This window comes from Rhinatrema bivittatum, chromosome 6 (genome assembly GCF_901001135.1).
Source record: "Rhinatrema bivittatum chromosome 6, aRhiBiv1.1, whole genome shotgun sequence".
NCBI lineage: Eukaryota > Metazoa > Chordata > Amphibia > Gymnophiona > Rhinatrematidae > Rhinatrema > Rhinatrema bivittatum.
In genome coordinates this window covers 4,395,409-4,408,818 of record NC_042620.1, presented here as the reverse complement: position 1 = coordinate 4,408,818, position 13,410 = coordinate 4,395,409, and the positions used below count along the sequence as shown (strand labels likewise).

General features: G+C 47.4%; 1 protein-coding gene across 1 annotated transcript in view; it reads left to right on the top strand.

Annotated features, from left to right (window-relative positions):
• Window positions 1-10,685: 10,685 nt before the first annotated feature.
• Window positions 10,686-13,410, top strand: part of LOC115093355 (beta-galactosidase-like) — a 156,791-nt gene continuing 154,066 nt past the window's right edge. The window contains exon 1 of the mRNA XM_029604986.1: window positions 10,686-10,741. The gene's annotated coding sequence lies outside the window, so the exon portion shown is untranslated. The remainder of the gene's footprint in view (window positions 10,742-13,410) is intronic.

Below are 13,410 nucleotides of genomic sequence, written 5' to 3'. Positions count from 1 at the left end.
AATGTGTGTGTGTGTGACTGTATGCGACAGAGTATGTGTGTGTGTGTGCATGTGGGTGAGACAGCATGTGTTTGTGTGTATATGTATGATTGAGGAGAACGTTTGTGTGTTGTTTGTGCTCCCCCCTCCCTCGCATCTGGAAGTCAAAGTTCCCAAGTATGGAGAGGGAGATTTTTTTTTTATCCTTATGTGTTTTAATTATGGCGTGCTGTCTGATGTGTCTGCAGTTTTGAAATATTTTATTGCCTGTTTGAGACATTTTTAAAATGTTTGTGAGTTTTTAATAATTAGATATTCTATTCATCAGCTCTTGAAATTTGTATCCTTTTTATTATGTTTTATATTTCTTGATGTTATTGTTTGATGTTTTATGAGAAGGGATGGTGTTTCTGTTTTTCCATCGTTGCACTGCATACAGAGTGCGGCTTGTTGTGGTTTCCAGTTCATTCTGCCCGTTTCTGTTTGCACTTTATGGTCTCTTTATTCTGTGTTTGGGGAGGGTCTGTATGTTCTCTCAATGTGTGACTGAAGTGAGGGATTCTACCAGTGTGTAGCTTCTTTAAGGATCTGCTTTTTGTGTATTCCCATAGGAGATGCATTATTGTTCCTGGCTCGGTGTAATATTGCAGTACTGTCTTTTATTAGGTAGGGTTGTTGCTGTTTGAATTCTGGAAGTTAGATCTGCTATAGTATGGCGGGTTTGCAACATAGGTTCTGAGGGTCTTTATTTCACCAAAGTTATTTATTTAAAATCTTTTCTATACCGTCGTTAAGTTATATACCATCACAACGGTTTACATACAGGCACGTAATTAAAGTAGCTAAATGTGTACGGTAGTATATTCTAACAAGTGCCAATAAGGTTCGGTTACATCATGTCATAATAAACCTTATATGTTGAGTGAGGTAAGTCTTGACCATGTATACCTGTCAGTTACTTTTTACAGGTATAAGTCTCATGTTCTGTTTAATTCTATTAAGTTAGCCATGAGGTAAACTAATAAACTACTCCAATGTACATGTTGAGACAGTGCTTTGTGCTGGTGATCTTCTGCCTGTTCCTGCACACTTTCTATTCCCTGTTCTCTTTGTGAAAGGCTTGTTTAAAAAGCCAGGTTTTTAAACTTTTTAAAAATGTTTTGAGGTCTCTTTGTAATCTGATCTCTAGTGGCATTGTTTTCCACAGTGTAGGGCCTGCTAAGGATAAGGCTCTTTCTCTGACTTGGGTGAGTCTTGCTGTCCTGACTGAAGGAATGGTTAGGAGTGCTTTGTTGGCTGATCTCAGGTTTCTGTGTGGGACGTGTACCCGTAGTGCTGTGTTCAGCCAGTCTGCCTTTTCGTTGTGTATTAATTTATGTATTGTACAAAGGGTTTTGTATTGAATTCTGTGTTCTCACAGGACAAGCAGGATGGTAGTCCTCACATATGGGTGACATCATCAGGATGGAGCCCAATCACGGAAAACGTCTGTCAAAGTTCCAGAACTTTGACTGGCCCCTACTGGGCATGCCCAGCATGGCACTAACCCTGCAGCCAGCAGGGTCCCCCTTCAGTCTTCTTTTTTCCGCGCAGCAGTAGCCTCGCGGTAAAGGAGCTCTGAAGAGATTCCTGACAGGAATTTTCGTCACGGAATTACTAAAAGTTAATTTTCCCCACAGGGGTCCTTCCTCTAACTTTTTTCAGACCGCTGTACTCCGGTAAGTTTTTACTCGTTTTCCGTCGATTACCATCGAGTTTGGCCCTCGTGGCCTACTGGCTGTCGACCATACCGCGGCTCGATTTTTTTCCATGGCCATGGCGTCTGGATTCCGTCGGTGCTCGGACTGTACCCGCACCATGTCTATCACAGACCCCCATAAAGTCTGTGTAATGTGTCTAGGACATGAGCACGAGGTCTTGACCTGCACCATATGTGCCCTAATGACACCAAAAGGTCACAAGGCCAGAATGGAGAAGATGGAATGTCTCTTCCATGCTCAAACCACTGCATTGACGTTGTCAGAGTCGGCACCGTCAACTTCGCGCCAGCATCGACCACCGGCCGGTGACCGCCCGCATCGACGACTTCTCGGCCATCGACACCCTCTACTCCCCCTCAGGATCGAGGGGATCGCGGGGACAAACATCGCTATCGACACTGTAAGTCTCGGACCATCGAGGGAGCGAAATCATCGACCTCGCCATCGTCCGAGCCGCTGTCGAAGAAACCCTGTCCAGAAAAGGCACCGACCGTTTCTGCGACCGGGTCACTGAGGCAACCCTCACCTGACAGGGGATCGGGAGCCGTGACTCCACCTTTAATGGTAGTCCCTCCGGTTATGCCTCTGCCTCCCTCTTCTGTTCCGGAGCTGGGGCTGCTTGCTTCAGGTCTCCGAGAAGAACTGGACCGGATGGTTCAGGAGGCCATCAACAAGGCGATGCAATGACTTCAGGTTCCTCTGGCACCGACACCGGTACTGACTGCGGAACCGATCATCGACCCGATTCCGGCAGCGCTGGCACCGCTGCTCTCCAGAATGGAAGCGCTCATGGCCGCTTTTCCACCGATGGATCCCGGGTCTCCGATGGCTCCGGTGCCCTCCCCGCTTACAGTGTCATCGGGAGGAGAAACACCGTTCTGCATCCCTCCATCGGGAGTTCTTCCTCAGCCATCGATACCAATACGTCCCTCGCCACCAATTCAACTATCAGTGCTGGTACGTTCATCAGCGCCACCAAGCCATCCTTCGATACCTGTGCTGGTGCCTTTGATGCCTTCATCGGTGCCTCCAATAATTCCTTCGATTCCTTCGGAGCCTAGACCAGGACCTTCAGGTATCCCACCATCCCATCCCCTTCTAGTTCCTAGAGGGACAGGTGCTGATCCTTATGATACCTGGACTGATGATTCCTCTCCAGACATCAATGATTTACCTTCACCCACTGAAAGTAGGAAGCGTTCTCCTCCCGAGGACCTCTCCTTTATAAATTTTGTGAAGGAAATGTCTGAATTGGTTCCCTTCCAATTATAGACTGAACAAGATGATAGGCACCAGATGATGGAGTTGCTCCAATTCCTGGATGCCCCTAAAGTAATCACATCTATCCCTATCCATCAGGTTCTTCTGGATCTCCTGAAGAAGAACTGGGAACATCCTGGTTCCATTCCTCCAGTCCACAGGAAAGCTGACACTACCTATTTGCTGCAGTCAGCTCCAGGCTTTCAGAAATCACAATTAGAATACCACTCTGTGGTGGTGGAGTCTGCACAGAAGAGAGCAGAAAGGTCGAGGCCTCACTCTTCTGTCCCACCTGGCAAGGAACAGAAGTTCCTAGATGCTATCGGTCGCCGAGTCTTCCAAGGGTCCATGCTCATCTCCCGGATTGCCGCCTATCAGCTTTATATGACCCAATATAACAGGGTCATTTTTAAGCAGATACAGGACTTCTCGGACTCCCTGCCTCAGCAATTTCAAGAACAATTACAAACCCTAGTAAACAAAGGTTTTGAGGCAGGCAAGCATGAGATCAGAGCATCTTTTGACATCTTTGATACTTCTACTAGGGTATCTGCAGCTGCTATTTCAGCGAGAAGGTGGGCCTGGCTCAAGTCTTCTGACCTTTGCCCGGAAGTACAAGACAGGTTATCCGACCTGCCTTGTGTCGGAAATAATCTGTTTGGCGAACAGATTCAACGGACGGTGGTGGAACTAAAGGACCATCAGGAGACCCTAAGACAGCTCTCTCTGATGCCTTCCAACTTCTCTTCAAACAGCCCTTCAGGAAGGACTCTAAGAAGTCTTTCTTCCGCCTGAAGAAGTCCTACCCGCCATCAACCAGATCCCGTGCCATGAGACCTTATCAAAAATCGCAGTCTCGTCAAACACGTAAACAAAAGCCACAAGCAGCTCCTCAACCAGGGCCTGCTTCAGGATTTTGACTTCCACCTAGAGAGCAGCAGCCAGATTCCTCTGCCTCACATACTAGTAGGAGGTCGATTGTGCCACTTCCACAACATATGGCACTCAATCACCTCAGACCAATGGGTATTGACAATAATTCCTCAGGGTTACCATCTGAACTTTCTCTCTGTGCCTCCGGACTCCCCACCTCTACCGATGTGGAGAACATCCGATCACTCCATTCTTCTGGATCAAGAGGTCTCCCTCCTTCTCCAGTCCAAAGCAATAGAACCCATACCATACTCTCAGCACGGCCTAGGGTTCTATTCCTGGTACTTTCTAATCCCCCAAAAATCGGGAGGCGTTCTTCCTATTCTGGACCTACGTGCCCTCAACAAGTACCTCCAGTGAGGAAAGTTCAAGATGGTCACCTTGGGCTTGCTTCTACCTCTTCTACAAAGAGGAGACTGGCTCTGCTCTCTGGACCTCCAGGAAGCATACACTCATATTGCGATAACTCCAGCTCATCGCCAATACCTGAGGTTTCTAGTAGGCCCCAAGCACTATCAATATCTAGTGCTTTCATTCGGCCTAGCGTCTGTGTCATGAGTCTTTACAAAATGCCTCGTAGTTGTCGCAGCCTTCCTCAGAACCCAAGGTGTTCACGTCTACTCCTACCTGGACAATTGGTTAATCAGGGCTCCCACTCAGCAAGCTGCTCTGTCGTCCCTCATTCTAACCTTACACACTCTAATTTCATTAGGATTTCTCGTCAACTACGACAAATCCTACTTGGTCCCATCTCAAACCTTATCGTTCATTGGGGCAGACTTGGACACCTTGCAGGCAAAGGCTTTCCTGCCTTGACAACGAGCACTGACTCTTGTGTCTCTTGCTCACCAGCTGCAGTCTCAGCACTCCGCGACTGCACACCAATTTCTTGTCCTCCTGGGACACATGGCATCCTCAGTCCATGTCTCATGGCCCGCTTGGCCATGAGACTCATGCACTGGACTCTGAGGTCTCAATGGACTCAATCCATTCAGCCCCTGTCGACTGTTGTCCACGACACCGACTCACTCCGTCTGTCTCTCTCCTGGTGGAAAAATCAAATCAATCTCCTCCAGGGCTTGCCCTTCCAGGCTCCAGACCCTCAAATTACTCTCACTACCGACGCTTCCAACCTTGAATGGGGAGCCCACATGGCCGATCTGCAGACACAAGGATCTTGGTTTCCAGAGGAAGTCAAACACCAAATAAATTTCCTGGAACTTCGAGCAATTAGATATGCTCTCAGGGCATTTCAGGATTGCCTCTCAAATCAAGTCATTCTGATTCAGACAGACAACCAGGTGGCCATGTGGTACATCAACAAGCAGGGAGGCACAGGCTCCTTCCTTCTGTGTCAGGAAGCTGCACAGATTTGGGCGGAAGCTCTCTCCCATTCGATGTACCTCAAGGCCACATACTTGCCTGGAGTGGACAATGTGTTGGCAGACAAGCTGAGTCGCATCTTTCAACCGCACGAGTGGTCTCTCAACCCCTCGGTAGCGAACTCCATCTTCCAACAATGGGGATATCCTCGGATAGACCTCTTTGTGTCCCCACAAAACCGCAAAGTGGAGAACTACTGCTCTCTCATTCGCAGCAAACACTCTCAACCCAGAGACGCATTCTCCCTCTCATGGGTAACCAGTCTGCTTTACGCATTCCCTCCACTTCCTCTTCTCTCAAAGACTCTCGTGAAGTTACATCAGGACAAGGGAACCATGATCCTGATAGCACCTCACTGGCCACACCAAGTGTGGTTTCCAATACTTCAGGATCTCTCCATCCGCAGGCACATTCCCTTGGGAAAGGACCCGCTTCTGATCACTCAAAACGACGGGTTCCTACGCCATCCCAATCTTCAAGCCTTGTCCCTGACGGCATGGATGTTGAAAGGTTAATCCTTCAGCCACTTAAGCTTTCTGAACCAGTTTCCTGTGTCTTGATTGCTTCACGGAAGCCTTCCACGAGAAAATCTTACTCTTACAAATGGAAAAGGTTCACGTCATGGTGCCCTTCTCAGTCCCTTGACCGCCTTTCCTGTCCAATCCCGAAGTTTCTGGACTATCTCTGGCATCTATCGGAGTCAGGTCTTAAGACTTCTTCCATCAGAATGCATGTAAGTACGGTAGCCGCCTTCCATAAAGGTGTCGGGGATGTCCCTGTATCAGTACAACCCCTTGTAACACGTTTTTTGAAGGGCTTGCTCCACATCAAGCCTCCGCTACGTCCTCCAGCCCCTTCTTGGGACCTTAATCTCGTTCTGGGTCAGCTCATGAAACCACCATTCGAGCCTCTTCACTCTTGTGAACTTTGATATCTCACATGGAAAGTGATTTTCCTTTTGGCTAGCACTTCAGCTCGCAGAGTTAGTGAATTGCAGGCCCTAGTTACCTATCCGCCTTACACTAAACTTCTGCAGGTCCGGGCGGTACTCCGCACTCACCCTAAATTCTTACCTAAGGTAGTTTCGGATTTTCATCTCAATCAATCCTTCATACTACCTACTTTTTTTCCCAGGCCCAATGCCAATCCAGGAGAACAGGCTCTGCATACCCTTGACTGTAAATGGGCTCTAGCATTCTACCTGGACCGTACAGCTGCCCACAGGGAACGCACTCAATTGTTCGTCTCTTTCTACTCTAATAAGTAGGGGAAGCCTGTGGGTAAGCAGACTCTCTCCTCCTGGTTGGCGGACTGCATATCCTTCTGCTATCAGCAAGCGGGCATTCCATTTCAAGACCGTGTTAAAGCACACTCTGTGAGGGTCAATGCGACTTCAGTAGCACACCTACGATCGGTGCCACTTCCTGACATTTGCAGGGCTGCCACCTGGTGTTCTCTCCCCACTACTTTGCAGCCCACTATTGCTTGGACAAAGCCGGAAGACAAGATTCCATCTTCGGCCAATCTGTCCTTCGTAACCTCTTTACAATGTGACGTACCAACACCCTTCTGCCTGCCCGGTGGGGTTCAGGATGCCCTCTTCCAAATTCCACCCCAGTTGTTGTGCCTGTTGCATGCCTTTGGGTATATTTGGTGCATGTTCGGACATCCTCAGCTCAGTTCTCACCCATATGTGAGGACTACCATCCTGCTTGTCCTGTAAGAAAGCAAATGTTGCTTACCTGTAACAGGTATTCTCACAGGACAGCAGGATGTTAGTCCTCACGAAACCCGCCTGCCGTCCCGCGGTGTTGGGTTCGTAACATTTTATTTTATTTTTTGGCACTGCCTGTAGCTTTTAAATAAGACTGAAGGGGGACCCCTGCTGGCTGCAGAGTTAGTGCCATGCTGGGCATGCCCAGTAAGGGCCAGTCAAAGTTCTGGAAACTTTGACAGACGTTTTCCGTGATTGGGCTCCATCCTGATGATGTCACCCATATGTGAGGACTAACATCCTGCTGTCCTGTTAGAACACCTGTTACAGGTAAGCAACATTTGCTTTCTATTGGTAGCCAGTGTAATTCTGCTAGAGTTTCAGTGAATTGGTCCCTCCTTTTTTTTACCTGTCAGTATCCTTGCTGCAGTGTTTTGTAGTATTTGAAGTGGTCTTAACGTTGTCTGAGGGAGTCCCAGTAAAAGGGCGTTTCAGTAGTCAGAGCTGGAGAATATTAGTGCCTGGAGCACTGTTCAAAGGTTTGCAGGTGTTAGTAAGAGTTTTAGGTTTCTGAGAATCATGAGTTTTGCGTAGCCTTCTTTTACTTTTAGTGATATGTGCTGTTTTAGACTGAGTTCTGTGTCGATTATTATTCCGAGGTTCCGGACCTTTTCAGCTAGTTCTACTTTCTGGTTGTTTTTGAGTATTATTGGAGTTTGAATGACCTCAATATTTTTCCGTTCTAAATGTAGAAATTCCATTTTTCATTGTTAATAACTAGTTCCATTTGGTTTAACAGCTGTTAGATAATATCTAGGTACATGTTGGCTAGGTTTAACACTTTCTCTATTGTGTTCTCAATTAGTATAATTAGTTGAATGTCGCCTGCGTATATGTAATGTGTGATTCCCAGTCCAGCTAGTAGATGGCATAACGGCAGCATGTATACGTTAAAGAGGGTTGCAGACAAGGCTGATCCTTGTGGTACTCCTGTTTAGATATGAACTGAACCAGTTTATTGTTCTACTGTGTAGTCCTATTTCTTCTAGTCTTTTTAAAAATATTTTATGATTTACTGTGTCGAAGGCTGATGATAAGTCCAGCATTTTTGCCAGTAGAAGGTGTTTGTGTTGCTGTAATTGAGGTGACACCAGAATTTGAACTTTTTTTTTTTGTGTGCGTAGTGAGTTGTGGATAAGTGCAAGGTGATGCATATAGGGAAAAATAACCCATGCTATAGTTACACAATGTTGGGTTCCATATTAGGTGCTACAACCCAAGAAAGAGATCTAGGTGTCATAGTGGATAACACATTGAAATCGTCAGTTCAGTGTGCTGCGGCAGTCAAAAAAGCAAACAGAATGTTGGGAATTATTAGAAAGGGAATGGTGAATAAAACGGAAAATGTCATAATGCCTCTGTATCGCTCCATGGTGAGACCGCACCTTGAATACTGTGTACAATTCTGGTCGCCGCATCTCAAAAAAGATATAATTGCGATGGAGAAGGTACAGAGAAAGGGCTACCAAAATGATAAGGGGATTGGAACAACTCCCCTATGAGGAAAGACTAAAGAGGTTAGGACTTTTCAGCTTGGAGAAGAGACACCTGAGGGGGGATATGATAGAGGTGTTTAAAATCATGAGAGGTCTAGAACGGGTAGATGTGAATCGGTTATTTACTCTTTCGGATAGTGGAAAGACTAGGGGGCACTCCATGAAGTTAGCATGGGGCACTTTTAAACCTAATCGGAGAAAGTTCTTTTTTACTCAACGCACAATTAAACTCTGGAATTTGTTGCCAGAGGATGTGGTTAGTGCAGTTAGTATAGCTGTGTTTAAAAAAGGATTGGATAAGTTCTTGGAGGAGAAGTCCATTACCTGCTATTAAGTTCACCTAGAGAATAGCCACTGCCATTAGCAATGGTAACATGGAATAGACTTAGTTTTTGGGTACTTGCCAGGTTCTTGTGGCCTGGATTGGCCACTGTTGGAAGCAGGATGCTGGGCTTGATGGACCCTTGGTCTGACCCAGTATGGCATTTTCTTATGTTCTTATGTTCTTATTTGGATTTTCAGAAGGCATTTGACAAAGTCCCTCATGAGAGGCTTCTAAAAAACCTTAAAAGTCATGGGATAGGAGGCGGTGTCATTTTATGGATTACAAACTGGTTAAAAGACAGGAAACAGAGACTCCATCAACTGGAAGGGAGGCAAAACCCAGCTGTCCTGGACTGATCCGGGTACGTACAGGGAACAGTGGAGTGCCTCAGGGACCTGTACTTGGACCGGTGCTTTTTAATATATTTATAAATGATCTGGAAAGGAATACGATGAGTGAGATGATCAAATTTGCGGATGATGCAAAATTATGCAGAGTAGTTAAATCTCAAGCGGATTGTGATAAATTGCAGGAGGACCATGCAAGACTGGAAGATTGGGCATCCAAATGGCAGATGAAATTTAATGTGGTTAAGTGCAAGGTATTGCATATAGGGAAGAATAACCCATGCTATAGTTACACAATGTTAGGTTCCATATTAGGAGCTACCACCCAGGAAAGAGATCTAGGCAACATAGTGGATAATACTTTAAAATCGTCGGTTCAGTGTGCTGCAGCAGTCAAAAAAGCAAACAGAATGTTGGGAATTATTAGAAAGGGAATGGTTAATAAAACGGAAAATGTCATAATGCCTCTGTATCGCTCCATGGTGAGGCTGCACCTTAAGTACTGTGTACAATTCTGGTTGCCACATCTCAAAAATATATAGTTGCACTGGAAAAGGTACAGAGAAGGGTGACCAAAATGATAAGGGGGATGGAACAGCTCCCCTATGAGGAAAGGCTGAAGAGGTTAGGACTTTTCAGCTTGGAGAAGAGACAGCTGAGGGGGATATGATGGAGGTTTTTAAAATCATGAGAGATCTAGAACGGGTAGATGTGAATCGGTTATTTTACTCTTTCGGATAATAGAAGGACTAGGGGGCATTCCATGAAGTTAGCATGTGGCACATTTAAAACTAATCGGAGAAAGTTCTTTTTCACTCAATGCACAATAAAGCTCTGGAATTTGTTGCCAGAGGATGTGGTTAGTGCAGTTTGTGTAGCTGGGTTTAAAAAAGGTTTGGTAAAGTCCTTGGAGGAGAAATCCATTAACTGCTAGTAATCAAGTAGACTTAGAAAATAGCCACCGCTATTACTGGCATCAATAGCATGGGATCTTCTTAGTGTTTGGGTAATTACCAGGTACTTGTGACTTGGATTGGCTACTGTTGGAAACAGTAGCCATGGACCCTTCATCTGACCCAGTATGGCAATTTCTTATGTTCTTAAAGTAAGTTTGCTTACATGTTAACAGGGTTCTCCATCCATAGCAGGATGACTTAGCCATATTTAATGCCCATCCACCTCCTTGGAGAGTTGATTAGCACACTAAATCTTAAGCTCTGAAAGAGGCTGGGGCTCACAAGAAACAGCTCTGAGAACTGGGTCCTTGTTGGTGCCATCAGATGACATCACCCATGGGTTATGGCTAATTCATCCTGCTGTCTACGGAGAAGCCTTTCTTAACATCCTTGCGCTGGTAGTTTTACTGTGAATTCTTTTTCTACCTCCACCAATTGTTAACTTGTATTCTACTTGTTTCCGAAAGGGTGGTCTTCCTGCCTGGCTCCTACAGAACCGAAATATCGTTCTGCGATCTTCTGATCCTGGTAAGGTTCCCATTAGCCCCTTTCTCTGCATATATTTATTTGTAATTATTATAAACATTCGATATGCTGTCTTAACCAAACTAGTCTCTAGGTGGATTGTAATCAATTTATAGCAGATTTTTTTTTTTCCAGGAAGGATGTGAGGGAGGTGCTAAGCATAAGGAAATTCCAGGAAGGGTATAAGGGGTCGTAGAAAGCAACGGGGGCCAACTCCAGTCGTGAAAAGGCACAAACAGGCCAGGTTTTCAGGACATCCGCAATGAATATACAAGAGATTTGCATACACTGTGAAAATGTATGTCAGTCATATACATTGCGGATGTCCTGAAAACCGGGCATATTTGTGGCTTTCCAGGACCGGAGTTGAGCGTAAGGCAATTCCAGGAAGAGTGTGAGAGGAGGTATGAAATACCCCAAGTCTCTTGTCCTATATGTTTGTCTTATTAGATTGTAAGCCCTAAAGACTAGGGCCTGTCTTTCTGTGTGTTTCTACAGCCCTGTGCATGTATAAAAATGTTAGTACAAAGTATAAGGAAATTAAAGAGAGAGCATGAGAGAGAGGATAAGCATAAGGAAGGGTGCGAGGGGAATACTGCGCGTAAGGAAAATCCAGGAAGGGTGCGAGGGGAATACTGCGCGTAAGGAAAATCCAGGAAGGGTGCGAGGGGAATACTGCGCGTAAGGAAAATCCAGGAAGGGTGCGAGGGGAATACTGCGCGTAAGGAAAATCCAGGAAGGGAGGGAGGGGAATACTGCGCGTAAGGAAAATCCAGGAAGGGTGCGAGGGGAATACTGCGCGTAAGGAAAATCCAGGAAGGGTGCGAGGGGAATACTGCGCGTAAGGAAAATCCAGGAAGGGAGGGAGGGGAATACTGCGCGTAAGGAAAATCCAGGAAGGGAGGGAGGGGAATACTGCGCGTAAGGAAAATCCAGGAAGGGTGCGAGGGGAATACTGCGCGTAAGGAAAATCCAGGAAGGGTGCGAGGGGAATACTGCGCGTAAGGAAAATCCAGGAAGGGTGCGAGGGGAATACTGCGCGTAAGGAAAATCCAGGAAGGTGCGAGGGGAATACTGCGCGTAAGGAAAATCCAGGAAGGGTGCGAGGGGAATACTGCGCGTAAGGGAAATCCAGGAAGGGAGGGAGGGGAATACTGCGCGTAAGGGAAATCCAGGAAGGGTGCGAGGGGAATACTGCGCGTAAGGGAAATCCAGGAAGGGAGGGAGGGGAATACTGCGCGTAAGGGAAATCCAGGAAGGGTGCGAGGGGAATACTGCGCGTAAGGGAAATCCAGGAAGGGAGGGAGGGGAATACTGCGCGTAAGGGAAATCCAGGAAGGGAGGGAGGGGAATACTGCGCGTAAGGGAAATCCAGGAAGGGAGGGAGGGGAATACTGCGCGTAAGGAAAATCCAGGGAGGGAGGGAGGGGAATACTGCGCGTAAGGGAAATCCAGGGAGGGTGCGAGGGGAATACTGCGCGTAAGGGAAATCCAGGGAGGGAGGGAGGGGAATACTGCGCGTAAGGGAAATCCAGGAAGGGTGCGAGGGGAATACTGCGCGTAAGGGAAATCCAGGAAGGGAGGGAGGGGAATACTGCGCGTAAGGGAAATCCAGGAAGGGTGCGAGGGGAATACTGCGCGTAAGGGAAATCCAGGAAGGGTGCGAGGGGAATACTGCGCGTAAGGAAAATCCAGGAAGGGTGCGAGGGGAATACTGCTCGTAAGGGAAATCCAGGAAGGGAGGGAAGGGAATACTGCGCGTAAGGGAAATCCAGGAAGGGAGGGAAGGGAATACTGCGCGTAAGGGAAATCCAGGAAGGGAGGGAGGGGAATACTGCGCGTAAGGGAAATCCAGGAAGGGAGCGAGGGGAATACTGCGCGTAAGGGAAATCCAGGAAGGGAGGGAGGGGAATACTGCGCGTACGGGAAATCCAGGAAGGGAGGGAGGGGAATACTGCGCGTAAGGGAAATCCAGGAAGGGAGGGAGGGGAATACTGCGCGTACGGGAAATTCAGGAAGGGAGGGAGGGGAATACTGCGCGTAAGGGAAATCCAGGAAGGGAGGGAGGGGAATACTGCGCGTAAGGGAAATCCAGGAAGGGTGAGAGGGGAATACTGCGCGTAAGGAAAATCCAGGAAGGGAGGGAGGGGAATACTGCGCGTAAGGAAAATCCAGGAAGGGTGCGAGGGGAATACTGCGCGTAAGGGAAATCCAGGAAGGGTGCGAGGGGAATACTGCGCGTAAGGAAAATCCAGGAAGGGAGGGAGGGGAATACTGCGCGTAAGGAAAATCCAGGGAGGGAGGGAGGGGAATACTGCGCGTAAGGAAAATCCAGGGAGGGAGGGAGGGGAATACTGCGCGTAAGGATAATCCAGGGAGGGTGCGAGGGGAATACTGCGCGTAAGGGAAATCCAGGGAGGGAGGGAGGGGAATACTGCGCGTAAGGGAAATCCAGGAAGGGTGCGAGGGGAATACTGCGCGTAAGGATAATCCAGGAAGGGAGCGAGGGGAATACTGCGCGTAAGGAAAATCCAGGAAGGGTGCGAGGGGAATACTGCGCGTAAGGATAATCCAGGAAGGGTGCGAGGGGAATACTGCGCGTAAGGAAAATCCAGGAAGGGAGGGAGGGGAATACTGCGCGTAAGGAAAATCCAGGAAGGGTGCGAGGGGAA